This window comes from Asparagus officinalis, chromosome 4, assembly GCF_001876935.1.
Source record: "Asparagus officinalis chromosome 4, Aspof.V1, whole genome shotgun sequence".
Lineage (NCBI taxonomy): Eukaryota > Viridiplantae > Streptophyta > Magnoliopsida > Asparagales > Asparagaceae > Asparagus > Asparagus officinalis.
Window position 1 is genome coordinate 67,565,349 of NC_033797.1, and position 26,786 is coordinate 67,592,134.

General features: G+C 40.5%; 1 long non-coding RNA gene across 1 annotated transcript; it reads right to left on the bottom strand.

Annotated features, from left to right (window-relative positions):
• Positions 291-25,716, bottom strand: LOC109835996. The gene is made up of 3 exons (XR_002245771.1): positions 25,678-25,716; positions 25,501-25,561; positions 291-308 (listed from the first exon to the last, which is right to left on the bottom strand). It is a non-coding gene; the product is annotated as an uncharacterized LOC109835996 (long non-coding RNA).

Consider the following 26,786-nt stretch of genomic DNA (forward strand, 5'->3'; position numbering starts at 1 on the left):
TAGTTCGACATTCATCATCACATCAAAGATGATAGCAATATCATTTTAATCCCGAGAAAACAACAAGCGAAGTGAGACTCCCAACACCCCAAATATTTCAATGTATGAGGTTGAAAAGATCATGTGGATTAGGGTTTCACTTCTGAATCATCGCGGCCTGAGCCTCCTGCTACTGCTAGTAGTTGAGAGGCCTACAAAAGAGCATGATGTGAGGCTCCGGGCGGTGGATCGCGTAGTGTACCCACCCTCTGCTCTGCTAAACTCCGATCACCCTTCACTCATTCTAACATATCCAATTCACAACCACACTTGGATAAATTTTTGAATAAGAAGAAAACAGTTAATGAACTTTAACTATAAAAATTAGAGAGAACTGTAGGCGTCATAAAATGCTTATGGACATCCAAATACTGCTGAAGACAAAGAGAAGACGATAAACGCCGTTATCTAAGTCATGGGAGATCATACAAGACCAAAGGAAGCAAAACAACATAGAATAATGTGCATACCGGTGACAAGATACACTGACGTGTGTTAACATGACAATAGATGGCGATGCACATAGGTGCGACAGCTCATGGTGACGCGCATAGGCACGACAGCCTATAATGACGCGGCAATGCACGACAATCGAGTGTGGCGCGCGTAGGCGCGACAGTTGAGGGTGGCGCGCGTATTCATGTGGTATCTTTGTATGATTTGCTGATAGTTTTAACATCCTTCTGAGGGTCCACGTGGCGGCATATCAGAAAGAGAACATGTGCTAACGTTGGGGGTGGTTATAGACAGAGAAAAGTGGTGTTTCATGGGCCTAAAGACATGGGAGAACAGTTAAGAACATGATGGAACGTGGCTGGAACTGCCCCTTTAGCCGCGCCAGACCACACTGACGCGCTAATATCCGTGGTAGCGAATACTGATGAGCCCAAAGAATACACACTTGGTCAATTATTTATCCTCCATTTTCACTGTTGTGCACCCCTATCCCTATAAATACCTTCTTAGACACGAAGCAAAGGACAAAGAGCAGAATATAGCAGAGAAGCCTAAGCCTTTTGGTGAATTAGAGCAAGAGAGAGAGCCTTCAGTCCTCACAACTGTTTCCAAAGCTTTTAATGATTCCTAGAGATCTAAGCTCTGACTTGATCTTTGGAAGAGTGAACATCTTACATCGATAAGATATTCCCTTCAAATTTTTACTTCGATAAATGAAGGAAGAATCCCATAACCCCTTCACAATCTATGAATCGGTGGTCCACGAGCCAAAGCACTCCCGGCACATGCAAAGTCCCACAAAACAGAAATCGATAAACAATTTCTGTGTTATTTTCTAGAGAGTTTTAATTTTTATTTATTGTGTGAAAGAAGTCTTATAAAAAGACTATTTTCTTTTGAATTTGTTGTAATCGATCGAAGATATAATGAATTCCATAATAGTTTTAATTTTCAAAGAAAACAAACTGACGATCATAGTGGGAGCCAACGGCCTCGCTGCCGAGGCCGCAGTGTCGCAACCGATCAAGATTGTGATCAATAAAGAGATCGAATATGAATTCGATCAAGCAAAATTTGAGGAGTATTTGTCATCATCATCCTCAAAATCTTCTTCGCCTCGCAAATGCAGGAAGATTTCATCTTCCAAGAAGGTTTTCTAGTCTTCGACCCCGATGAAGACTACATATGAAAATTCTGCTTGCAATGTTTCTGCTCTTAATGATCCTGCACCACATAAGGAGTCATTGAAACTGACGAAGAGAGCTCGTCAGAGACAACGTCAGCGCCATGCTCATCAATTGGCTAAGGCCCTACAACAAACTGACGGGTCTATTACTACGCGGACCTAGAGTCGAGGAAGCATAAAGTGAACTAATTGCCCCAACGATAGAACACTCATATTTCTGTACAACTTACAACGGAGGAATGGACCCTCGTCAAGAGGACTCGTTCGACCCTCAAAGAACGCATACAAAAGCATCGTGCAAACGTCGCTCGTACTCGTGCTCTCCGTCAACAAACACAGGAAGGGAAGAAAGAAATGGTGCTAAAAAAATCACCAAAGAACCGCAAGGTTTGGATTCCTAAAACCAAACTTGCTTGAGAGTTGAATCAAGGAGATTCCTCGTTCAACCGCGATAGTCCATACTACCGCGGCAAGATCTTTAACCGCGGCAGTCTACCCTACTGCGGTGCGTCGTTCGACCGCGACACTCACCCCTGCCGTGGCCAAGGGGAGGGTCACAAGAGCACTCATTAACCCTCGCCAGCGTCTGCTCCTAGTCCGTCTACTACAACTATGTTTGTAAAGCTGTCTGACAACCGAGGTAAAGCTCCGGTTAGAGAACGCTTGGGTCCGGTAAATGAACCCCAAGTGAATCCTCATACTGGGGGTAGTATGTATCCTTCGGTCAAGACAAAACAAACCCAGAATGAGAAAGTACCAATACACTCTTGTTTAGGGCTTGTAACGACTCCATACCCGCAAGGGGGTGGATGTAAGAATTTAACTTTGGATCGCCCAGAGGCGATGACTAGTCGTTCTATGCATGACAACAAAGTTCAAAAGCAAGAGATAGGTTGCTCGAATCAGAATAATGATGAGTTGTATTATCAGAATAATAAATCACGAAAAAGAATTTCTCGAGAAGTGGAGTCTCACTACGCATGCGAGAGACTTATTAAGGCAGTGTTGTCGGAATGCGGTTGCTCTAAAGCTGAACTGACAAGAGTCTCCGTATTTCAAAGACTTTCTACTGGAACGCCACGACCAAAGGCAAGACGTTTCAATAGGAAGAAATCCGCTGTGCGAGAAGATGAGTTCTCAGAGGTCATTATCAACATGACCAATAGAAGGAAGAAACAGTTAGTCAACCCTGACCCTAATTTCTCTCCGGGAGGGAGAGTTGAGCTGGGTCTCTCTCTCTCTCAAAGGATGTCACGACTACAACGAAGGGCCAACCGACGTCGAGACTAGAAGAAAATGCATGAATGTCTATCTTCAGACGATGAACTTTCAGATACATGTTCTGTAGTCACCTCGGATGATACAATATCCAGTGTTGGACGAGTTAGAGAATCATTTGCGATTACACCTGACCAATTAGCTCAGATATTGTAGGAGGTGTTAGCTAAACAATGCAAAATCAAAACCGAGATGGAGTTGAGATGCAGCAGATGCGAGATTTGCAGGCTTAATAACACCAACCGGAATCGAGCCAAAAGGCTGAATCCATCCAGCATAATGCCATACCTATACGTATAACCGAGGTCGATAATGACCATAAGGAAGATGAAACTATCTTTACTGATCCTCCTTCTGATAAAGATAATTCTTGAAGTAGTCCGGCTAAGTCATCTACTCAACCTTCTCAAATCTATTTGAAGAAGAGTGAGGAAGAGGAAAAGAAGATACAAGATCTTGAGAGCAAAGTCAATGCTCTAATGACAGCCTAGAAAGTGAAGAAAATGGGCATCCCATATCCGTACTCAAGGGAATGGGACTTGATTCCTTATCCCCTGAAATTTAATCTAATTAACTTTACTCCTTTTGATGGTAGGGGTTCACTCACTCAACACTTGATTTACTTCAAGTCTCATCTCGACGCAATCTCTAAAAATGAAGCTTTGATGGTTCGGTCATTCGTAGGAACCCTTCGTGGGCCTGCCTTCGATGGTACTGACGTCTTAAGCCCGGGAGTATCACTAGCTAGAAAGATATGGAAGGATTATTTCTTACTTATTTCTTCGATGATGATACTGAGGTATCTATTGGCACTTTGCTGGATGAGAAACATAAAGATGAGGAGTCGGTTGATGTCTTCGTTAAACGATTCCAGAACAAGACGGTGAATTGTCGAGATCCACTCACGGAAGAATTCATCCTTCAGACATGTCATAATAACTTGTCCTTGGATGTACTAGAAGTCATGTGGGTTGTACCCTCTAAAACATGGAAAGAGTTAAAGGTGAGAGGCGAGCAAGCCGAGCGCTTTCTCAAGTGAAAGAAGTTGGAGAGGGGTCAGCCACCAGCCAATCCTCAAAAACAAAATTTTAACCCTCGAGGCAGAGGAAGAGGATCCATAGCTGCTGTCGATGCTCATCAAACATCACAACAGCCATAATAATAACAACCGCAGCAGTCATCTTTCCAGTTGGCACCGCATCAGAATCAACAGCTCCTGAGGCAGCCTAATACCTCGGAACCCAGGTTCCCGAAAGAGTATTCTTTCAAAGATAACAAGGTTCCAGTCATCTTTAAGTATCTATTGGATAACAATAAGATCAAACTTCCACCAGTCACGAACCAAGAAGAAGCAAAGAAGACTAACGATCCAAAATATTATACATACCACAGAAGGGTCCACCACCCCACCAAGGCATGTTGTGTTTTAAAAGACAAAATACAAACCTTGATCGATGTGATCGATGTTGGTATCGTGACACCGAAACCAAAAGAGAAGAAAGTAGGTGCAAATACGGTGTCTATTAGTTTTGGCTCAGTACCTTTATCCTGGTTCTAACCCGAACCAGTTTCAAAGGTTAAAATGCAAACCATCAACGATGACCCTCATGGACAGCGCCAAAAAGGACTTGTGTCACATACAACTCCAAATGGTGAAATCCTCTGGGTTCATCCTGATCTGCTTGAAGATGAACAATGGACACATCCGTGTCCAAGAAGAAACTGAAAGGCAAGGGAAAAGAGAACTCTTGTTACGGAGCCTCGGCAATTCCCGAAGATAATGATGAAGAGATCCCAGCTACTAGAAGGAGAACATGAAGTTTTCGCTACTAGAAGTGGAAATGAATACCATTTTAATTACCCGAGCGCATCTGAGCAATTAGCCGAGCAGGGGGTAGTGAAAGCTGTACCTAATAAGACTTTAGCAGAGCTGGGGTGGTTACAACTCCACCCGTAGCAACCGAGAAACCTCAAAAAGCTGCCAAGCAAAAGGAGAAAGAGCCTCAACACAAAGAGGTTCAAATTCCGAAGCAGTCTCGTTTCAATTGACCGATTGGAAAGGATAAACCGGAAAGTTCGAATTCTTAATACCGCTTCGACGTTATGACTCAGTTAGCCAATATCCCAGTAAGGATCACGCTATACGAGTTATTGCGCCTTTCAAAGGATACTAGGGAAGCGTTACAAGAAGCCTTAGCTGATTCGGATGTATTCCTTACTCAAATCAAGCCAGCCCCTGAAGAGCCAGAATCTTCACTTCAGCATTGCAACCTAACAGCCACAAAGTTCCCTTGCATTATTTTTACCAAAGAAGACATGCAAGTGAAGAATTCAAAGCATGATAGGCCTCTATATTTCACCGGATATATTAGCTTGAGCGTTATCAATCAGATCCAAGTTGACCCGGGTTCCGCTATCAGCATCATGCTATTTCGGTTGATGTATCACCTCGGAATTCCCGCCAACAAGCTAGCTTCCACAGGAACCGTTATCTACGGGTTCAATACTAGCGGGTAAAGGCCGTTAGGAAAAATTCGGGTGAAGTGTCAACTCGGAGACTTGAAGTTAGAAGTCACTTGCTATGTGATCGATGCAGAGACTTCATATAACTTACTGTTGGGTCGCCCATGGATCCACAGTAATCTTATAGTTCCCTCCACCCTCCATCAGTGTCTGAAATATGTTGACACTAACAATGAGGTCAAGATGGTGGTCGTGGATAAGCAACCATTCAAGGGGTTAGAAAATTATTTTACTGATTCCCTTCTTTATGGTACCGAGTCCGATACTGAACCATCGGCCCATGGTACGGACAGCGGAGAAGAAGCTAATACCGAAGCTGGGCTCGATTATAGTGAATGTCTTGTATTAAATGACATTGAACCTCTTGTAATCGATCTTGATGGTGGTGAATCGTTGGATGAAAGTTGTAACTGACAACTTGCCGATGAAATAATAAATGATGACTTAGAGTACTCGCGTTGTCTTGATAATGTATTGCACAAATTATATAATAACCCAGACCTACACATGCCACTTCATTCGTCTTGTACGACGACGAAATATCTTTAAGATTCAGTCAGAACGACTATAATCCTACCTGCAAAGACAAGGGGTGAAAAAGAAATAATCTTTGGAAAAGGGGAACCATCCCCAACCCCTGATCTTTTCTTGGACACTAACTCAGATAATGAAGGACCTGGACGGCATTTCTCTAGGTATAGTTCACAAGCAAACGACTACATGAAGAAGCAAGGATATGACCTAACACTCGGTGAAGGTATTCGTTTTGGTCAAGGAGCCAGGGTTCCACCCCGTCCTACCTATGTACCAAAAGGAAAGCCGGACAATTACTACAGCCATAGAAGAGGTCTGAGTTATGTTTTGACATCTGATGATGAATATTGCCAACAAATCATTAACCAACTAACAAATAAAAGTGGGTATTCATCCGATGCTTCAACTTGGGATTCTGATGTAAGCATTGGGGAAAGGTTCAAAACTCTAATGTCAAACATGGCAACGGTTGACCCTTCCACAATAGAAGGCGATGATCAGTTGCCCACTTGGGAAGACCCCTGGATACATTACATGAATATCCAATATGGCGATCGATTCGAACAAAGGGAACCTCCTACTGAGGATAACCTGGATACATTACATGAATATCCAATATGGCGATCGATTCGAACAAAGGGAACCTCCTACTGAGGATAAAGTAGTCCAGATTAATATGGGTGTCGATTCGAACAAAGGGAACCTCCTACTGAGGATAAAGTAGTCCAGATTAATATGGGTGATGAAATCAATTCGAAACCCATATTTATTAGCGACGATCTTTCGGCAGATGAGAAGGAAGAATTAATTGCCCTCGTTAAAGAATATATCGACGTGTTCGCTTGGAATTACGAAGATATGTCGGGACTTGACCCGAATGTGGCAATGCATAGACTTTTTTTTGAGAAAAAGGATGGATTACAATATAGTAATTCAGCCCGCTAAATTAGTAAACTGGTTGTTACATATAATGTGCACATTCCAACCAAAAATGTGCACATAAATTCAACTAAAATTACAAAAGCACCAGACACACTTTTGTACAAAGTTTAAACCTCTCAAAGAAACTTAACTACCACAAAAATAAGTATCATATTCAACAACAGTCTTACTCATCAAAATATCAACTAAACCACTGCAGATTGAGATTAATCCAGCTGAATCACCACACTGCTCTCTTTTCCTATAGCTCCAACTGATTGTAAGTCTCCCAATCTCTCGTTCTTCTTCCTTCTTCGCGCTTGCAATCTGGCCGCTCTATCTATAATTTTAGAACCTAGCCAAAATGTAAAAAAAGTTATAATCTTATTCAAAATCTCCAGTGTTCTCTTCTTCTTGTTAGAAAAGAGTCTATTATTACGCTCCTGCCATATGCACCACAAATGGTAACATCTCTTTCCATCTTGCAGTCCTTATTTCCCCCGGCAGTCCAAGTAATCCACACTTCCTTTAAAGACTTCATTTTGAAGTCTTTTCCGATTTTTAATTTGAACTGAATAGATCTCCAAAGTGAGAATATAAACTCACATTCAACAAACAGATGAGTATGACTCTTTTCAGCTTTAGAACACAAAACACAATTCAGCTCTAAATTAATTCCTTTTTTAGCCAAAATATCTTTTGTATTTAAACTTTGCCTTAAAGCTAACCAAACCATAAGTTTCACTTTTAAAGGAATGGAAAGCTTCCAAATGTCTGCACAGTCAGAACGTAAACCTCCATCAATAAGAAATTGATAGAAAGATTTAACAGAGAAAGTACCATTTGCTTCCCATAACCAAATTCTATTGTCTTCTTTTTGATCAAAAATTATATCCTTGATAAGATTCAGTAAATTCAAAAACTGAAAAACCAAACTTCCTGTCAATTGCCTCTTGAACTTAATATCCCATATCCATGTGTTATTCCTTTTTTCCCTCAGACTGCTAACAGAAGCATAAGGAGAAGAAGTGATAATAAAGAGAGATGAGAATAGAGAAGCAAGGGTATGTGAGTCTAACCATTTATCAAGCCAAAATAAAGTATGCTTTCCTTCTCCCACCTTAACATGAATACTGCATAAGAAACTATCAACATTAAGAAAAAGATTTTTCCAAAAGTGAGATAACTGCCCTCTACTTGAATGAAAAAATTATGTCCAATCTTTTCTTTCAAAATATTTATAAAAGCTGATCTGTTTCCAAAGCACCTGTTTATCCTCAAACCATTTCCAAAACCATTTCCCTAACAAAGCTTTGTTCATAATTTTCAGGTTTATAATTCCCAGTCCATCAAAAAGCTTAGGTCTACATATCTCCTCTCACTTGATCAAATTTGTACAACTCTTGTGATCTAAAGATCCAATCCACAAAAACCTTCTTCTCATCCTATCAATTTTATCAATAACCCATGAAGAGAATAAGAAAAAAGATAACCAGAAATTAGGCATCGAAAATAGAACTGAGTTAATTAAAACTAGTCTACCCTCTCTAGACAATGTTTTGCCTTTCCACAAAGCCAGCCTTCTCTCAATTTTTTCAATCAAAGGAGACCAATCATCTTTTTTTAATTTTCCAGGTCTCAAAGGAATCCCCAAATAAGCAATGGGAAAGCTCCCACTTTTACAATTCAACATAGTGGCCAAGCTTTGTTGTAAAGAATTATTATTCTCAAGAGCTATAAGAAAACTCTTGTTAAAACTTACTTTTAAACCAGAAGCAAGTTCAAAACAGTATAAAATCAGCTTTAAAACTGTCAGCTATTCTTTTTTATTTTTGCAAAATATCAACGTATCATCTGCATATTGTAGGCAGCAAACTTTGTGAGTCATATTAGGAGGACCTAGACCTTCAATGAGTTGAGAATCAACTGCAAGATTCAACATTCTGGTGAAAGAATTAGCTACTAGGACAAAAAGAAGAGGTGATAGAGGATCTCCTTGACGAACACCTCTTTTGGACATAATCCACCTCCCAGGCTTACCATTAACATTAATGGGATCTCCTTGACGAACACCTCTTTTGGACATAATCCACCTCCCAGGCTTACCATTAACATTAATGGCAGACATACCCCCATTTAAACACAAATTGATCCATTTTATCCATTTAACACCAAACTTTTTTGCCTTCAACACCTCTACAATAAAATCCCAATCCAACATATCATAGGCTTTCACAAAATATAATTTTAATAAAATTCCTCCTCTTTTTTTATTCTGAAAGCAATCAGAAATAATCTCCTAGGCTGCAGCCACTCCATCAAGCAAAAATCTATGTTTGATAAAATCAGATTGGACAGGATCAATAAGCCATTCCAATTTAGCATTTAATCTATTTGTCAAAACTTTGGTAATCACTTTGAAAATAACATTTAGTAGACTGATAGGTCTATAATCATTAACTGTGATAGCCCCCATTCTTTTTTGGAATAAGCATAATATGGGCATAATTGAGCCTATTAATTTCCAACTTACCCTAAAAAAACTCCTCAAACAACTTCATAATATCTACTTTCACCGTATCCCAAAAAACTTGAAAAAATAAAGCAGGAAATCCATCTGGACCAGGGGATTTATCCCATTCATATCAAATACTGCTTTATAAACTTCCTCTTCAGTAAAAGGAGTTTCAATATCATTAGGACCCCATTCAACCACAGGGAAAAGCTTATTCCACTCAAGCTGACATCTATGAGGCTCTCTCTGTCCAAAAATCTTTTCATAATGATTTGAAAAATTTGAGCTATTCCTTCTTCAGAACTCACCACCACATTATCTACAGAAATTGACGCAATCAAATTATTCCTTTTCCTACCATTAGCAATTTTATGAAAATATGCAGTGTTATTATCCCCTTCTTTTAACCAATGTGCTTTGGATCTTTGCTTCCACATCTGTTCCTCCTGCATCAAAATCTCATTCAATTGCATGGAAATATCATTTTTAATCAATTCATCATCCTCCAAATCTCTATTTTCCTCTAATACTTCCCATTCTAAAAGACTATCCAACAAGTCTTTCTTTTTTTTGTTTAACACTATAAAAATTGGAATGAATCCATTGCTTGATGCATTTTCTCATGAATATCAACTTACCAATAATATTCTTAGCAGCAGATGAACTTTTTGGTGCACACTTCCACCATAAAGGAACACCCTTCTTAAACTCCTCAGATTGTAACCAAATTTTTTCAAATCTGAAACTTTTAACATAATTTTGATTATCTCCACAATCAAAACTAATTGGAGCATGATCAGATAATTGACTGCAAAGACCTTGTTGTCTGGAAAAAGGAAATGCATCTTCCCATTCAGAGTTGAAAAAAACTCTGTCCAATCTAGCCATAGAATGCAATCTTCTTTTATTAGTCCAAGTAAACTGTCTCCCATGTAAAGGACTATCAATCAGCTCTAACTCATTGATAATCTCATTAAATTCTTCCATTTCTTTCTTATGAATAGCTTTACCCTTTCTTTCAGCAGCATTATCAGTAACATTAAAATCACCCACCATAACCCAAGGACCTGAGAAAATATTTTTGATATTTCCAAGCTCCTGCCAAAAAAGAGCTCTCTCACTGTTAATATTTGGACTATACACTGAAGAAATATTCCAAACAAAACCATTTCTCTTATTTTGTAAAACCACAGTCAAAACAAACACTCCAGAATACTCCTGTAGCATCTTCCATTTATTACTATTCCAACCAATCAAAATCCCACCAGAAGCACCAATAGAGGGTAAACAAACCCACTCAAACACATTACCTCCCAGACTATTTAAAATTTTCTCATTAACACAACTCAATTTTGTTTCCTATAAACAAATTATTTCAAATTTATTTAACTGGCAAAAATCTTTAACTCCAAATCTTTTGGTACTCAAACCAAGCCCTCTTACATTCCATGTAACCAACATATGCAGTAAAATCAAACTCCTCAAATACAAATAAACAGAGACTACTCAAAAGTAGCTCTCTCCTGCTCCATTTGCCTCACTTTTTTAAGGGATTAAAATCCCCTTGAGGTTCAAGATTAATGACACAATTTGAAGCAAATCTTTTTAACTGCTTATCAGAACAGACATCAAAAAGAATAGGAACAAAAGAAGAACCCAAAGAAGAAGAACTTTCACCTGAAGAAGCTCCATGAGAACTTTTGTCAGAGTCTTTCAAAGCAGCTCTTGACGTAGCTCTGTCCAAAGCAGTCATAGGTTCATAATCTACAAACCTAGAGCATCTTCTAACATAAGCAACTTTAGAGCTAAGACTAGGCTCTGTAGGAGGTAAGGAATTCAAAGGTTGAATAATTGGAAAATCTTCTTCTCTTTATGTTCCTTCCTCATTGTTGTAAAACACTGGTAGCCAATTTTCCCCATCAATATTTACACTAACCATAAGAGCTTTACTGTTAGACTCTTCAACTACAACATTTTCTTTTATCTCCTGAACTACATTGTCTTCAGAGATGATAGGAGACAAAGAGACATTCAATTCCACCTCAACCTCTGTTTTATTATTATTATCACCATTCACAGCTTGATCCACCAGAATTTCATTTTCAGAGATCTTCATTTGTTCTGAAACTTGCTCAGCTCTACTATCTTTTGAAGATTTGTTTTCCCAACTTTCCCACACAGACTTTTTATTTTGATAAAAAGATTTGGCTTCATTCCACAATCTGGCAGCTGGAGAATCCCATGGATTATTCCGTAAGTCTTGTCTAACAGTCCATGAATTATTATCAGAAGAGCCAGATCCACTATCCTTTCTCCCTTTAAACCATTTATCCTGATAAGAACTCTGATTATTATCATCTATATGATCCACTTTCTGTTTTTTCTTATCAGCTTCAACACTTTCACCCATAATCGACATAATAGAAACATCAACATTATACCCCCCCCCCCCCCCCCAAAAAAATCTTCAAAACTTTAGGAATATCAATATAATCTACACACCTGACTAACACAACAGCATCCACAAACTCTGAAGCAGCAATTGTCAGTGGATCAAGATCAACTAAATCAGCAAAAGGCTTCACCATCAAATCAAAGGATTCTCTATTCCATAAGTGAGGAGGAACATGTTTCAATTTGATCCACACCTGAGAATTTCTCTTTTCCACCATATTCCCTTCCCAAGCATTCCATCTTATAAACTTGATTTTACAAGATCTTAGAGATATAACTCCCATTTTTATCAGATCCTCCATTTGCCTCCACGGCTGAATTTTAACTAAAACTTCTCCATTAGTAAAAAGTCTCACATCTCAATGTTTATTTACTGGAAAATAAGCTCTCAAATCTAGTTCCAGTCTTTCTAACGAGACATTACTCCCCTCCACAAAAGATATAATAGCAAAGTTTCTAAACTTTTAAAACCCAAAATTCACCTCTCCTTCAAAACGAAGAACAACAGAGGAAAAACGTGGATGATCACCTGAGATTTTTAGTTCAACCTCCAAATCCCCAAAATCTCTAGGCCTATGATCTTGACATTGAAACACATGTTCATGTTCTTCAGTAACTGATGAGAGAGGTCTTTTCCCTTTATCTTGCTACCTTAACTCCTGATTCCACGCCATTGCCAAGGGTTCAACCGACCAACACCCCTACCAGAATTAGGGTTTTGACCAAAACGTCCCCCACCACCACGGTTTCCAAAATTATCTCCAGATCAACCACCCAAATGGCCACGTCCCCCAAATCCAGAACCTCTACCATTACCACCACCTCCAGCTTCAAATCGAGAACAATTCTTAGCTTCATGCCCAACTCCTTGACATCTGAAACATACAATCGGATCTCTACAATCTTTTGCCATATGTTTCGATCCTCCACAACAAAAGCACAAACTATTCTGTCAGATAAAATCGGCAGAAAGATGAAGAAAAGGAGCAAATTTGGCAATGCATATTAAACCGGATGTCAAACCCGTCAAACAACAACAAAGACGGTTTCATTCACAGATTATAGAGGCGATAGAAGCTGAAGTCAAGAAATTGATTGATTCAGGTTTCCTCAAAGAAGAACAACATCCTGATTGGTTGGCCAATATCGTTCTAGTCCTCAAAAAGAACGAAAAAATCAGAATCTGTATCGACTTTAGAGATCTGAATACCGCATGTCCTAAAGACGACTTCCCTCTACCAATTACGGATGTCATTATTGACAACACGTATGGATTCGAGAGGATATCATTTATGGATGGATTTTTAGGATATAATCAAATCAAGATGCACCCAGAAGATGAGAAACATACTGCATTCAGGACACCCGTTGGTGTTTTTTGTTATACTGTTATGCCTTTGGGTTTGAAGAACGCCGGAGCCACATACCAACGAGCAATGACGAAGATCTTTCAAGAACACCTTCAGAAGACCATTGAATGCTACTTCAATGATCTGGTTGTTAAGAGCCGCGACAAAAATAGTCATATTAATGATCTTAAGACAATGTTCGATCTTATGAGGAGTCATCAGCTGAAAATGAACCCGACTAAATCCTTCCTTGGAATATAAGACAATGTTCGATCTTATGAGGAGTCATCAGCTGAAAATGAACCCGACTAAATCCTTCCTTGGAATATCCAGCGGTAAATTTCTTTCATCAGCTGAAAATGAACCCGACTAAATCCTTCCTTGGAATATCCAGCGGTAAATTTCTTGGATTCGTCGTCACTACAAAAGGTATTCATATTGATCCTGATAAAGTGAAGGCAATACATGAATTGCAACCCCCGAGAAATCTTAAGGAACTCAGAGGGTTGCAAGGTCGATTGGCGTATATCCATCGGTTCATATCGAACCTTTTCGAAAATGCCAACCGTTCTCTAAACTCACGAAGAAAGGCGTGTCATTCCTTTGGGATGAAATATGTCAAAAGGCATTCGAAGATATCAAAACATATCTAGCGAATCCGCCTATTCTCGTTGCACCGAAATCGGGCAGACTATTTTTGATTTATGTCAAAGCGACGAGCTATTCGTTAAGTGTATTACTTACACAGGATGACGATAACGGTCACGAACAAGCTGTGTATTATCTAAGTCATACATTGGTAAGAGCTAAATCTCGCTATCCGATGATCGAGAAAGAATGTCTCGTCCTGGTATTCGCAATCCAAAAAATGCAACACTATTTAGTTAGGCAGACAATCTATGTCATTTCCAACGTGAATCCGATTCGAGTATTCATGACCCAACCGGCCTCTTTGAATTAACGTTTAGCCAGGTGGGTCCTACTCTTATCCCAATATGATCTGCACTTTAAACAGCAAAAATCAGTTAAGGGACAAGCTATTTGCGATCTATTAACGGTGAACCCTACGAAAGATACATTCGAGTTATACGATGATCTGTCGGATGAAACTCACGAAGTTAACACCACATCACATCAATAAGTATGGAAATTATACTTTGATAGAGCTTCCAGAGCAACTAACGTAGCGAGTGCACCCAGATGTTCTAAAATCTCTTCAGGAGTAGGGGTCGTTTTAGTTTCCCCGGAGAAGCACGTATTGCCTAGAGCATATTCGTTGACCAAACCATGCTCTAATAATGTGGCTGAGTACAATGCGTTAATAATTGGGCTTAATTTTGCTAAAGACCTGGGGGTCGAATACCTCGAAGCTTTTTATGATTCTCAACTAGTAGTCAACCAAATACGAGGTGAATATGAGGTCAGAAATCATGATCTGATTCCGTACCACCAAGCAGCTATTGAAATGGCGAGTTCATTCGAGGAATTTTTTATCGAATACATCCCACGCCTCCAGAACGTGTACGCAGATGCGTTGGTAGCATTGTCGGTATCTTTGGCTCAACCACACGATACAGAATAGTTAATCATAGTAAGAACTCACCAACTTATTGCGCTAATTTATACTTCAAGTATCAAAGAAGCACACTCAATAAGAGTTGAACCCGAAGTTCGAGATTGACATTTCCCTATCATTGATTATGTCCTACATAGTATCTTACCTGAAGATATAAAAGAAAGAGATTCAGTTCGACGCAGAGCACCGAGATTTTATTACAAAGCTACGACACAAATACTGTATCGACGTTCGTATGATGGCTTATTACTCCGTTGTCTATCTAATAGAGAAGCGGAAGAGGCACTCAAAGAAGCGCACGATGGAACATGCGGTGCACATCAGCCCGGCCCCAAACTCTATGATCGGCTTAGAAGGATGGGATACTATTGGCCTACCATGGTAAAAGACGCGGTAGATTATGTCCGACGATGTCAGGTGTGTCAAATACATGCAAATTATATGTACCAGCCTCCGGAGCATTTGCACCCGTCAGTGACGTCGTGACCATTTGAAACTTGGGGAATGGATATTGTAGGTCCTATTTTCCCGCCTTCGGTTAAAGGTGACTGTTTTATTCTGGCAATCACTGATTACTTCTTAAAATGGGCAGAAACAATTCCACTTAAAGAAGTAAAGACGAGTAATGTTATCAAATTCATTAAACACCACATCATATATCGGTATGGTGTCCCAAGGCGAATAGTACACGATAATGGTCCTCAATTTGTCGGCAATGCATTTATCAAGTTCTACGGTAAATTCAGAATTAAGGACGTTTCATCGACTACTTATAATTCCACAGCTAACGGATTAGCCGAATCTTTCAACAAGACAATTATCAAGATTTTGGCAAAACTTGTGAAAGTCAATAAGCGAGATTGGGATGACAAACTTGGTGAAGCTTTGTGGGCTTATCGTACAACTGTCCGTACGCCAACTGGAGCAACCCCGTATTCCTTAACATATGGATGCGAAGCTGTTCTTCCTTTAGAAATACAAATTACCTGTCTCCACATCGCTCTCGCAACGGGAATGACGACGGAAGAACATCACCAGAAACATCTCGAAGAGTTAGAAATGTTAGATGAAAACACTTGGAAGCTCAGTAACAAATCGAGTTTTATCAGGCTAGAATTTCTCGGGCTTTCGATAAAAAAGTCCGACGATGAAGTTTTAAGGAAGGAGATCTGGTTCTTGCTGTTTGGAGACCCATGATTCTTAATTCCAAGAAGAAAGGAAAGTTCGAACCCAAATGGGAAGGACCGTTTGTAATAGAAACACTCTATTCGAACGGTGCATATCGCTTGATCACTCAGGACGGTAATAAGATTATGATGTCGATAAATGGGAAGTTCCTGAAGAAATATTACCCTTAGTATATTCAGGATAACCTATTTAGAACGGGAAGTTCCTAGAGAGTACTGTAAAGGGTATTTTTAAGGATAACCCGAAATCGGTCAGTTATTCTGAATGGAAGCTGATCCTTTGAATAATTCACTCTTAATTGTTATGGAAATAATTAAGACTCTTTCAATGTGGTTATCTGATAATTAAGAATCTTCCACTGTGACTTTCCAGGTATTTTGTTGAGAGGAGATTCGACGACAAAATACAATTGGTCTTTCCTCACAAAACCCCCACAGTGTGGTTATGGGAGGATCGATGATTCATAACCCCACACCACAAAATTCCCTCACCGATCGGATTAATCGACGGTGGGTACAATAAAATCCAACATGGGTTAATAATTTTTTTTAAACTTCCATTGTGTCTAATCTCGAACATTCCCAAGGTCGAAATTATGATACAATGTCCAAAGAGTTCAATTTATTGATCCATATCAACCACCGAATCTTTTCATGTCAAAGTTCCGTGTTTGACACCAGAAATTCCCGTTAAGTGATGTGTACGAGTCAGCGTTCCCATTGTATTTGTACCCCACTCCCATTTCTGGTTTGGTCAGATCTTCCTACAATTAGGACCAAAATCAAAATTCCCTCTCGATTCCTTTCATGAACGAGAGGTCCATTTTCAAAATTGAGATCCCTCTTCAACAAACGAAAGGGCCTCAATTCCATTTGAACAATTTATCTTATTAAAGATAAAATTATCTCAACCCCCACTTGGTCAAACCTTATTATAGTTAGAACCATAACCAAAATCCCCTCTCGATTCATTCCACGAACGAGAGGTCCACTTTCGGGTCGAGTAATGAAACCTTATGACAGTTAGGATTATTCGAACCCATTCAGATTCTCTAAGTGGAAATCCTACTTAGAGTTTCCTTTGCAATAGGAGATAGAATATAAAATTCTTCCTCTCTGATTTTGGGTTTATCTCTACCAACAAACAAGAGAATAGGAGATAGAATATAAAATTCTTCCTCTCCGATTTTAGGTTCATCTCTACCAACAAACAAGAGAATAGGGGATAGAATATGAAATTCTTCTTCTCAGATTTTGGGTTTATCTCTACCAACAAATAAGAGATCAGGAGATAGAATATAAAATTCTTCCTCTCCGATTTTGAGTTCATTTTTTCGGCCAAGAGAATGTAACCTGCTCATATTTCGGAATCCATGCTATTCACGCATGGGGGATATTATCTCGATCCCTAATTAGAGATAAGCCTACATCTAACACATATAGCTTACATATTCAATATTATAGTTCAAAGTCTAAAAGAGTTTAATTCTTTTAGCCTAACATTATATGTGAAACGGATTTAGATAATTCACATACTAGCCCGACTCAAATGGTGGTCGGTAAAAGTGCATCAAACGCGTTGAAGGTTGAGGATTTGCCAAAAATCCTATAAGTATTATGATTATTTATTCTAAACAAGAATGAGTAATCATAATAAAATTTCAATGAGCAAAAGAGTTCACTGTATTCATCAAAAGCATTCAAACAAAGTTACAAAGAAAACAAGAAAAATATATGCCCTCAAAATTACAACAGCTTATATTGACGGATTTGATCCTCAAGTTTGGAGAGCTCTATCACATAAGCTTGTTCAAGCTCAGATACTAAATTAGCTTTAAAGCTTCCTTCGTCAACACTTTGAAGCTTGATGACCTCTTGTTCTTTTTCGGTGAGTATTTTGTCTTGAAGATTTGACTCGGCTCGAGTTAATGCCTCCAGATCGGACTCCCAAGCTTCCTGAGCATCTTCAGCCTTCATAGGTTGCTCCTTCAAGTAGGCTATCTCGGCTCGATCTGACTCTAAATTCCGATGCAAGTCGATCTTGGCTTGTGCCTTCTTGGAAATACTTACCCTCATCTGACTAACACGGGTCCTTAATTTTTAGAGTTCGAGTTCAGCTGATTTTTGATAACCACGTCACGCCTGTAGTCTTAAATCCATTTGAGAGGTAATATAAGAAGACACACCGTTGGTACGAAGATCCCTTAAATGTTCGACATTCTGTTTGAAGTCGATTAAATAAGCTTTGATCAAATCAGCCAACTCGGCATATCTGTCTTCTCTAATTTCTAAAACATGGCGATCGAGAGATCTTTTAAAATTCTCGAAAGGGGATCCTTTGAGGATAACTCGATTGACAATAGTATTCAAGAAGAAAATGAACCCTTGAAGATCGGAACAAATGACAGCTTTATCTGGATCTTCATCCGCTAATAATTCTTGGATAGAATTATATAATGTTGAAGAAGGAGCTACAATGGGGACAAATAAATATAAAATATATACGCTGGTATATAGATCAAGTTTGATGGAAAATTCCATAACTTGGTTACCTTGACTTGTCGATGCTGAGGCGTGCTCCGCAGCAACCGAAGTTTGTTCAGGAATAATACTTGGTGGTGGATTCGCCACATCAGATGGTTGTTCAGTTGTAGCTTCTGCCGACTTTGGGTCCAGGTCGACAGGTCCCTTAGAAATAGATTCTACAAACGGGATAGGATGAATAAATATTCCAAAGGCGTGAATCAAATTATAAAACACACTAAAGACAGGATATACCAAGTGGAGTAGCAGTTGTGGTGGTTTGCTCTTCCACGATTGCCTTCGACGTTCTGACTTCGTGAACAAGTGGGGACAGGTCAGAAATTATAACGGGTTCAGTCTCAGCAGTATCAGAAGTCGGAGGAACAATAGCTAACGGTGGGATTTCAGCTGGAGGACCTATTAAAAGCAGAAAGCCAAAACCTTCAGGTTGATCGGATGCACCAATGATAGTAGACGTATCAACTTCAAGGGTTGGTCCTACGACTAAAGTTCCTATTTAATTATTAAAATGAGAAACAAGAGGTTAATTGAAGACCTAAGTTCGAAAGTACATACCGTCTGATGTACCTACTTTAATAGAACCAACTCTAGTAGTTGGTCCTGTAGTAGCAGTCGGAGCTTGGTCCGACAGCAAATCAAAAATACATTGGTGGTCATCTTCGGAAATATCGAGATTGAAATCATGTTCACTAAAGTCTCCGATCTCCACATCATGAGTAATTTCCTGGTCTCTTAGTTCATTCGCAGGAATATCTACGGGACAAAAAGACCAAATCGGTATGTGCATAAGGGTATGAATGAACTAAGCTGAATAAAAATATTACCTTCAACAACAGCGGTAGGATCAGCAGTGCTACTACTCGCACTTACTTCCTTTAGTTTAAATAAAAGAAGATAAAGAGCACAGGTTAGTAGAAGAGGAACATGTTCTGATTCATTTATTTCTCAGAATTACCCTCCAAATAAGAAAATATTTGTACCTGTGTCGGTGGTCTATGGGGTCGATGCAGTAACTGGAGGAACAGCGATGTCTACACCAACGAGCTCATCACTCATCGCTTTGTGCATTTGTTGAGTGAAACTGGATTCATCAACGTCCATTAAGCCAGGGGAAGAGGGTTCGGACACAATTTCTCCTTCTTCTTCCTGCCCACCTGCGATAGAAAAAGAATAAATAAGATTTTATATTCAAAACTAAAATAATGAAAGAGAGACGAGAACAAGATTTTACCTCCTTCGTCAATTGGAAGGTCTTGGGTGAACTCCTCTTCAGGTAAAGGGGGGAGTTTACGTTCTCGATGGGCAGTCTTCTTAATCCTCTTCGATAGACGAGTATCCCTTGGAACCTCAGAACTCTCATGACGAAATTTCGTGCGTAGTTTAGTTCCTTGAGAAGGTCGGTGTTGAGCCTCGGAAGAAACGGGAGATCAAGGTCTTTTCCTGCGAATAAGTGATTGGGCCTCTTCTTCTTCTTCACGGACAGGCCACTTAACGGTCATCCTATTAGAAGATGACAAGGGAATATTCTTCTCCTTTATTTGTATACCCTTTGAAGGAGCACCTGGTGATTTAGGTGAAGAAACCTGATGAGTCCGGTGGGCTACAGGAGAAGGAGGAGTATCAGCTTCAGCTTCATCCTCAGCGTTATCCTCCTCGCTAGATGTTTCAAATTCATCACTCTCTTCTGCATCAGCCACTTGTTTCCCTTTGCGAGAGGACGTAGTAGCACATTTTCCATCCTTGGAAGCTACAGTCCTTCGGACCATTTCAGTAGCGAGCTGAGAAGCAGCTTCGACTTCTAACTCAGCAATTCTCCTTTTCTTTGTGGGTGAATTGGCAGCTAAGAGCCACCAACAATAGAGAAAAGTCGTACGAAGCTCGGGCTCAGCGACGGGTAGGCTAAATTGATCTTCGGTACAACCGATAACATTCCAAAACCAAGCTCGCACTCCATCGATAAGACCTCCGCAGGTTGTTGGCCACTTGTTCGGGTTCCCAACGTACAGCTGATCATAGCCGAATTATCGCGCAAATCTACAGGGAAAATAAGGCTCAATTCTACAAATGTTCTTCGACCGGAAAACCATATAACCTGGTCGAATGTTCATCAGCCAATGAAAGCCGCCAAAATTGAGAGAGGTCCTATTAGTCCCAGGTATTTCCTCATCGGCGTGCATTTCATTATAAGCACCTGAGAATCAAGGGAAACATTTATGAAACTCCCAACACTTAGCCTCCCTGAATTGTCGTACCACATTATGCCATTGTCGGGATGGACTCAACCATTTGCATCCTTCCAAGAGTTGTAGCAAAGGAATCTCCGGGTCAAAAATTTTGGGAGCCGACATCATATCAGATCGGTGGAGAACCTGCCAGGTCATCAAATACGTGTACGACAATTCTACTCTCGACATAGGGATTTTACTTGAGGGCTCAGCACCCACTTGTGTGAAAGTCTTAGCTAAACCGCGTAGCCCGCTGTGGATGTCGGCAATCATGGCAGAGAGTAGTGATAATCGGCCCCTAACAGCTAGTTGAACAGCAAGGAAGAGAACTTCAAGTGGGAGAGAATCCGAAGGTTGATGTGGCACCACACACTTCTTTAGCCAAATAGCTAAGTACCCAGCAAGAAGAGTTTCTGATCTCATCTTCTTTGTGGCCTGCCATAAGAAGGTTCTGAATTCCGTGCCGCTTGGGAAACCACCTTCAGATGATCCAATTGTATAAGATTGAGCGTTGATCTTCACGATCAGCTTGTTAACATCAGAAGGAGTCAGCGTAGGTGATTCACAAACTGCTTCACCAGTCAAACTTTTGAGATTCTGGAATAAATAATCGACGAATTATTTCAGACTGACTTGAGCTACCTTCTTACTTTTCACCTCAATCCTGGCTACCACCGTTTGATAATGACAGGTTAATTCCCAAAGGATATCATAGGCAACAGAACTAGCCCTCTTCATCCTCATAAGTTGACGATTAGCGGGAAAATATTCTTGGTATGGAGTGTCCCCTATTGGTAACCCTGAGACCTTTATCATCTCATGAAGCGGAAGCCCTAACTCCCCGTACTTGGTGAAGAATGTATTCGTATCCGGGTTATAAGACTCAAATAGACCGAGAAAATTATCTACACTTATCGAAAGACCATACATGCTAGCTCGAATTAGAATATCTAATCCTACATTAGCTAACTCCTGACCCCAGCGGCCGAGCACATAATTGGTCATCCTAGACTACCATTTGTCAGCAAGCGAATGAACCCAACCAAAGCATCTGAACTTCTTGAGAGGAAATTCTCTGCCAATTTGAGCAAGCTGATTCTTTACTGTGTTGGCCCTTATTATCAATTCATTGTTAGGTCCACTATCTAGTCCAAGTACCCCTGGGTGAAGACCATGAATGGTATGTCGACCAATAGAGCCAGGAGCACTAATATCCTTACCAATGAACCCACAATGGATGCGTGCGTGGTCATCTGGCAAATGCCATGACATCTTCCTTGAAACGGTTAAATTCCGTAGTTGTAAAATCGAGTAGTGCCGGGGAAACGGAGGAAGAAACAGAAGGTCCCCATCATACTCATTCATCCAAGCTTTAGGACCACAGCAAAGGGTGTCAGGATCTTCGACCGAATCCCCGAACAAATAGTCAGGCTTCCTTAGTGGCTCGGTAGAATCTTGAATAGGTGTTAGAGGTGAGTCGGTCAATGACTGATGCAGTGTGCGACAACTTCCCTCATAAATGAGTTCAAGGATATTGTCAGCACTATCCTCATTAAACTGACGGACCCCTCTGACCAGAAAATTGCCATCAAAAGAGGAATGAAGAGTGCTACTTTGACCAGTATTCTCCCCATCAGCAAAAGCAACAAAGGGAAAGTGGACTGTAAACAAAATCGAATCACGGTTAAACAAAGAGGCTAAAAGAGCAAAATCCGTTGCTCTAAGTGGCCATGGTAGTGTTCACCGCCACGCGTTACCGCGACAGTGTATGCTGCCGGTCAATGACTGATGCAGTGTGCGACAACTTCCCTCATAAATGAGTTCAAGGATATTGTCAGCACTATCCTCATTAAACTGACGGACCCCTCTGACCAGAAAATTGCCATCAAAAGAGGAATGAAGAGTGCTACTTTGACCAGTATTCTCCCCATCAGCAAAAGCAACAAAGGGAAAGTGGACTGTAAACAAAATCGAATCACGGTTAAACAAAGAGGCTAAAAGAGCAAAATCCGTTGCTCTAAGTGGCCATGGTAGTGTTCACCGCCACGCGTTACCGCAACAGTGCACGCTGCCGCGCTTAACCGCGGCAGCACATGCTGTCGCGGTAACTAAGCAGCGGCCGATAGCTTCAAAAAGCCACGAATATGAGCAAAATTCATATCTTGGCCATGTTACATGTCTTATAGAGTCAATCCCCTCGAGGGAGGATGTCAACTCTTCTCGGATGACTCTCAAAGGAGACAAATGAGGTTATATATTTTGACAAATGAGGTTATATATATAAAATCATCAATTTTGGACAGAGAAAAAAAACACAAAAAAGCTTACCTCCAAAAGAAGAGGCAACGACCTCAGCCTCCTCTGGCGCTTGGGCTGCAGATCTGCCCTTGTGGACCCTGGATCTTTTGAGTGACATAGTGAAAAAGAGGAATTTTGACCTAGAAAACACAAGGAAGTTAGGGTTTTGTCGAAATCTCAAATAAAAGTTTAACATACAAAGGGAACCAAAACTCTAGGATTGGTTTCTTACCAGAGGGTGAAGAAAATCAAGCTTTGATGGAGAAAGAACTGAAGAGAAAGCTCAGAACCAAGAAGAGTTCGAAACCCTAGAACAAGAATCACCGAAATATGAAGAGGTGAGGAGGGGAAGAGGCTTGAGAATTCTTTTATAGGGTTTTGGAGATGATTTCAAACTCAGAGAAGCGGGAAAAAACAACCCGAAAAGACCCAACACGCAAATTATAAACCCGCTGGGACGCCTCTGTGCGCGGCAGTCAATGCTGACGTGCTCACGTGCGGCAGTCTACGCTGACGCGCGTGAGCGTGGCAGTTGACACTGACGCGCGTGAGCACGATAGTCGACGCTGACGCGCAAAGGCGCCACGCACACACAATGATTTCATGGGTATTTGTATACGTACATTTCCCATTGTATTTGGAATGCATACCCGAACTTCGATGAGTATATGAGTATAAACTGCATCTCCTTGAACCTCCTAACTAGTATACGAGGTAAAACTATTTCCCAAGAACTCCGATAGGTCTATGAGTATAAACTATGTCCTCATGAATGCCGATGCGTCGACAATCCGTCCGATGTTGGTTCAGCAATAAGAACTAAAATTGCAGATCAAAGCACTAATTTCAGTTTAAGACTTCAACAACGGTCAAGCGATAAACACAACATCAAAATTTTTTTAGCTATTCTACAAAGCACTGAATAGACTAAAAGGTGAAGAAGTCAAGAGTTAAAGTCGTTCACAGGTCCTTTTACACGATCTCTTCAACTAAGCACTAAAGAGATTGCAAATAAGACCTATCTTATCCAAAGTATCCCAGACTTTTCAGTAAAAGAATGAGTCTGAGATACTTTGGATGAGGTATCTGTAGGCATCAAAAAATACTTATGGATATCCAAATACTGTTCAAGATAAATAGAAGACGATAAACGCTATTATCTAAGTCATGGGAGATCATATAAGACCAAAGGAAGCAAAACAACATAGAATAATGTGCATACCGGTGACAAGATACACTGACGTGTGTTAACAAGACAACAGATGGCGATGCACATAGGCGTGACAGCTTATGGTGACGCGCATAGGCGCGATAGCCTATGATGACGTGACAATGTGCGACAGTCGAGTGTGGCGCGCGTAGACGCAGCAGTTGAGGGTTGCACGCGTATTCATGTGGTATCTTTGTATGATTTATTAACAGTTTTAACATCCTTCTGAGGGTCCACGTGGCGGCATATTAGAAAGAGAACGTGTGCTAACGTGCGGGGTGGTTATAGATGGAGAAAAGTGGTGTTTCGTGGGCCTAAAGACGTGAGAGAACTGTTAAGAACGTGATAGAACGTGACTGGAACTGCCCTTTAGCCACGCCAGACCACAGTGACGCGCTAATATCTGCGGCAGCGAATACTTACGTGCCCAAAGAATACACACTTGGTCAGTTATTTATCCTTCATTTCCACTGTTGTGCACCCCTATCCCTATAAATACCTTCCTAGACACGAAGCAAAGGACAGAGAGCAGAATATAGCAGAGAAGCCTAAGCCTTTTGTTGAATTAGAGCAAGAGAGAGAGCCTTCAGTCCTCACAACTGTTTCTAAAGCTTTTAGTGATTCCTAGAGATCTAAGCTCTGACCTGATCTTTGGAAGAGTGAACATCTTACATCTATAAGATATTCGCTTCAAATTCTTACTTCGATAAATGAAGGAAGAATCCCATAACCCCTTCACAATCTGTAAATCGCTAGTCCACGAGCCAAAACACTCCCGGCATAGGCAAAGTCCCATAAAACAGAAATCGATAAACAATTTCTGTGTTATTTTCTAGAGAGTTGTAATTTTCATTTATTGTGTCAAAGAAGTCTTATAAAAAGAGTATTTTCTTTTGAATTTGTTGTAATCGATCGAAGATATAATGAATTCCACAATAGTTTCAACTTTCGAAGAAAACAAGAACCCCTTTAAACTTTTGGGACTTTTACGAAACCCCCAATCCTTAAAACGTTTTCGCCTTCTAATCTAGAATTTGAGCCCTAAACCTTAAAAAAGTGACCCTTTGCGATGAATTCAAACCAAATTTCNAGGGGGGGGGGGGGGGGGGGGTTGTGAAATTTATCCTTATAGATCCTAACTTCAAGCAAAAAAACTCAAAGAAAGTAAAAACTTTTCGAAAGAAAGCTCTAGAATTTGGGATTACCTCAGAGAGAAGGCGATTCTTGGGCAGCATCTTTGCAACGTCAGACGGGAGGACAACGTGCCTGAATTAACCAAAAGATCATCAATAATTATCAAATTTCTGTAATTCAAGATCAAATTGAATATATAATAGAACAAAAATGCACAAAAATATGGTTTTTTTTGATTGAATGAGTACCTGTACTCGTAGGTATCGTCGAAGTATGTCTCCGAGTACTGAATCTGTCTCATTTCTTTGCTTGGTTTCTGTTAATGATCAAGATTTCAAGAGATTAAAGATTGATTAAGACCCTAATACTTAGATGAAAACCCTAGATTTTTTTTAATAAAGCGAGAGAGTGTGGGGGAACCTGAACAAAAGGGGAAAAGAGTGGGTGAGAGAGCGATAGAGAGAGAGGAGCGCTGCTTCGAAAATTACGAATGAGGAATTTAAGGACTCTGATTTGCTGTGCGTAGCAGTGGGTAATTTATTTATTTATTTATTTATAAATTAGCAGTATTACTATTATTATTTAGGGCTTGTAATTTTAGAGCGGTATTTTTGAAATTTGAAATCATATGGAACCGGCGCAACCAGTGAAATGTTGGTGACATGCTAGTTGGGTAGTGCGAAAAATCTCTTGACTATCCGTTGCTCGCCCGTCGTAGTTTTAATGGGCATGTGGCCCCTATGCTAAGAGGTCGAATGTAATACGCGTGGAAAGTGAGGTACAGATAATTATACTCCTCAAAGTTAAATAAAGGACAAATTTTTAAAAGCAACTATTTTGCAATTTTAACAAGCAAAACTGACTTCTCTAACAAAAAATAGCAAAATTGACCCCCCTAATCCTCTCCCACCCCAACTCCTCCCTCCCCCTCTCCTCCCCCACTCCCTCTCTGCCCCTCGCCGCCAGCTCCTTCCTCCTCCTCCACCCCCACGCCTTCCACGTCTTCGAGCTGGTGGTGATGGTGACGAACCAGGTGGTGGATGTGATCGACAGTGAGAAGCTAGGGGGTCTGTGATCGTCGAGGAGGAGTATTTCACCGGCGATGGGGATCTCGTGGGCCAACTGTGTGAACTCGATTCTTTGATGAGGGCATGGGGATCTCGTGGGGAATTCTCTGGTGATGGGGATCTTGTCGAGGGAGGAGGAGACCGTGAGGGGAGGCGAGGAGGGTTTTGATCAGGGTTTGATGAGGTCTTTGGGATCGGCAGGAGGACGAGGAGGAGGATTCAGGTGGTTTTCGCGCTGCATTTGGCAGAGGCGTCGGCGGAGTTTGTGATTGTGAAGGAGGGGGTTTTCA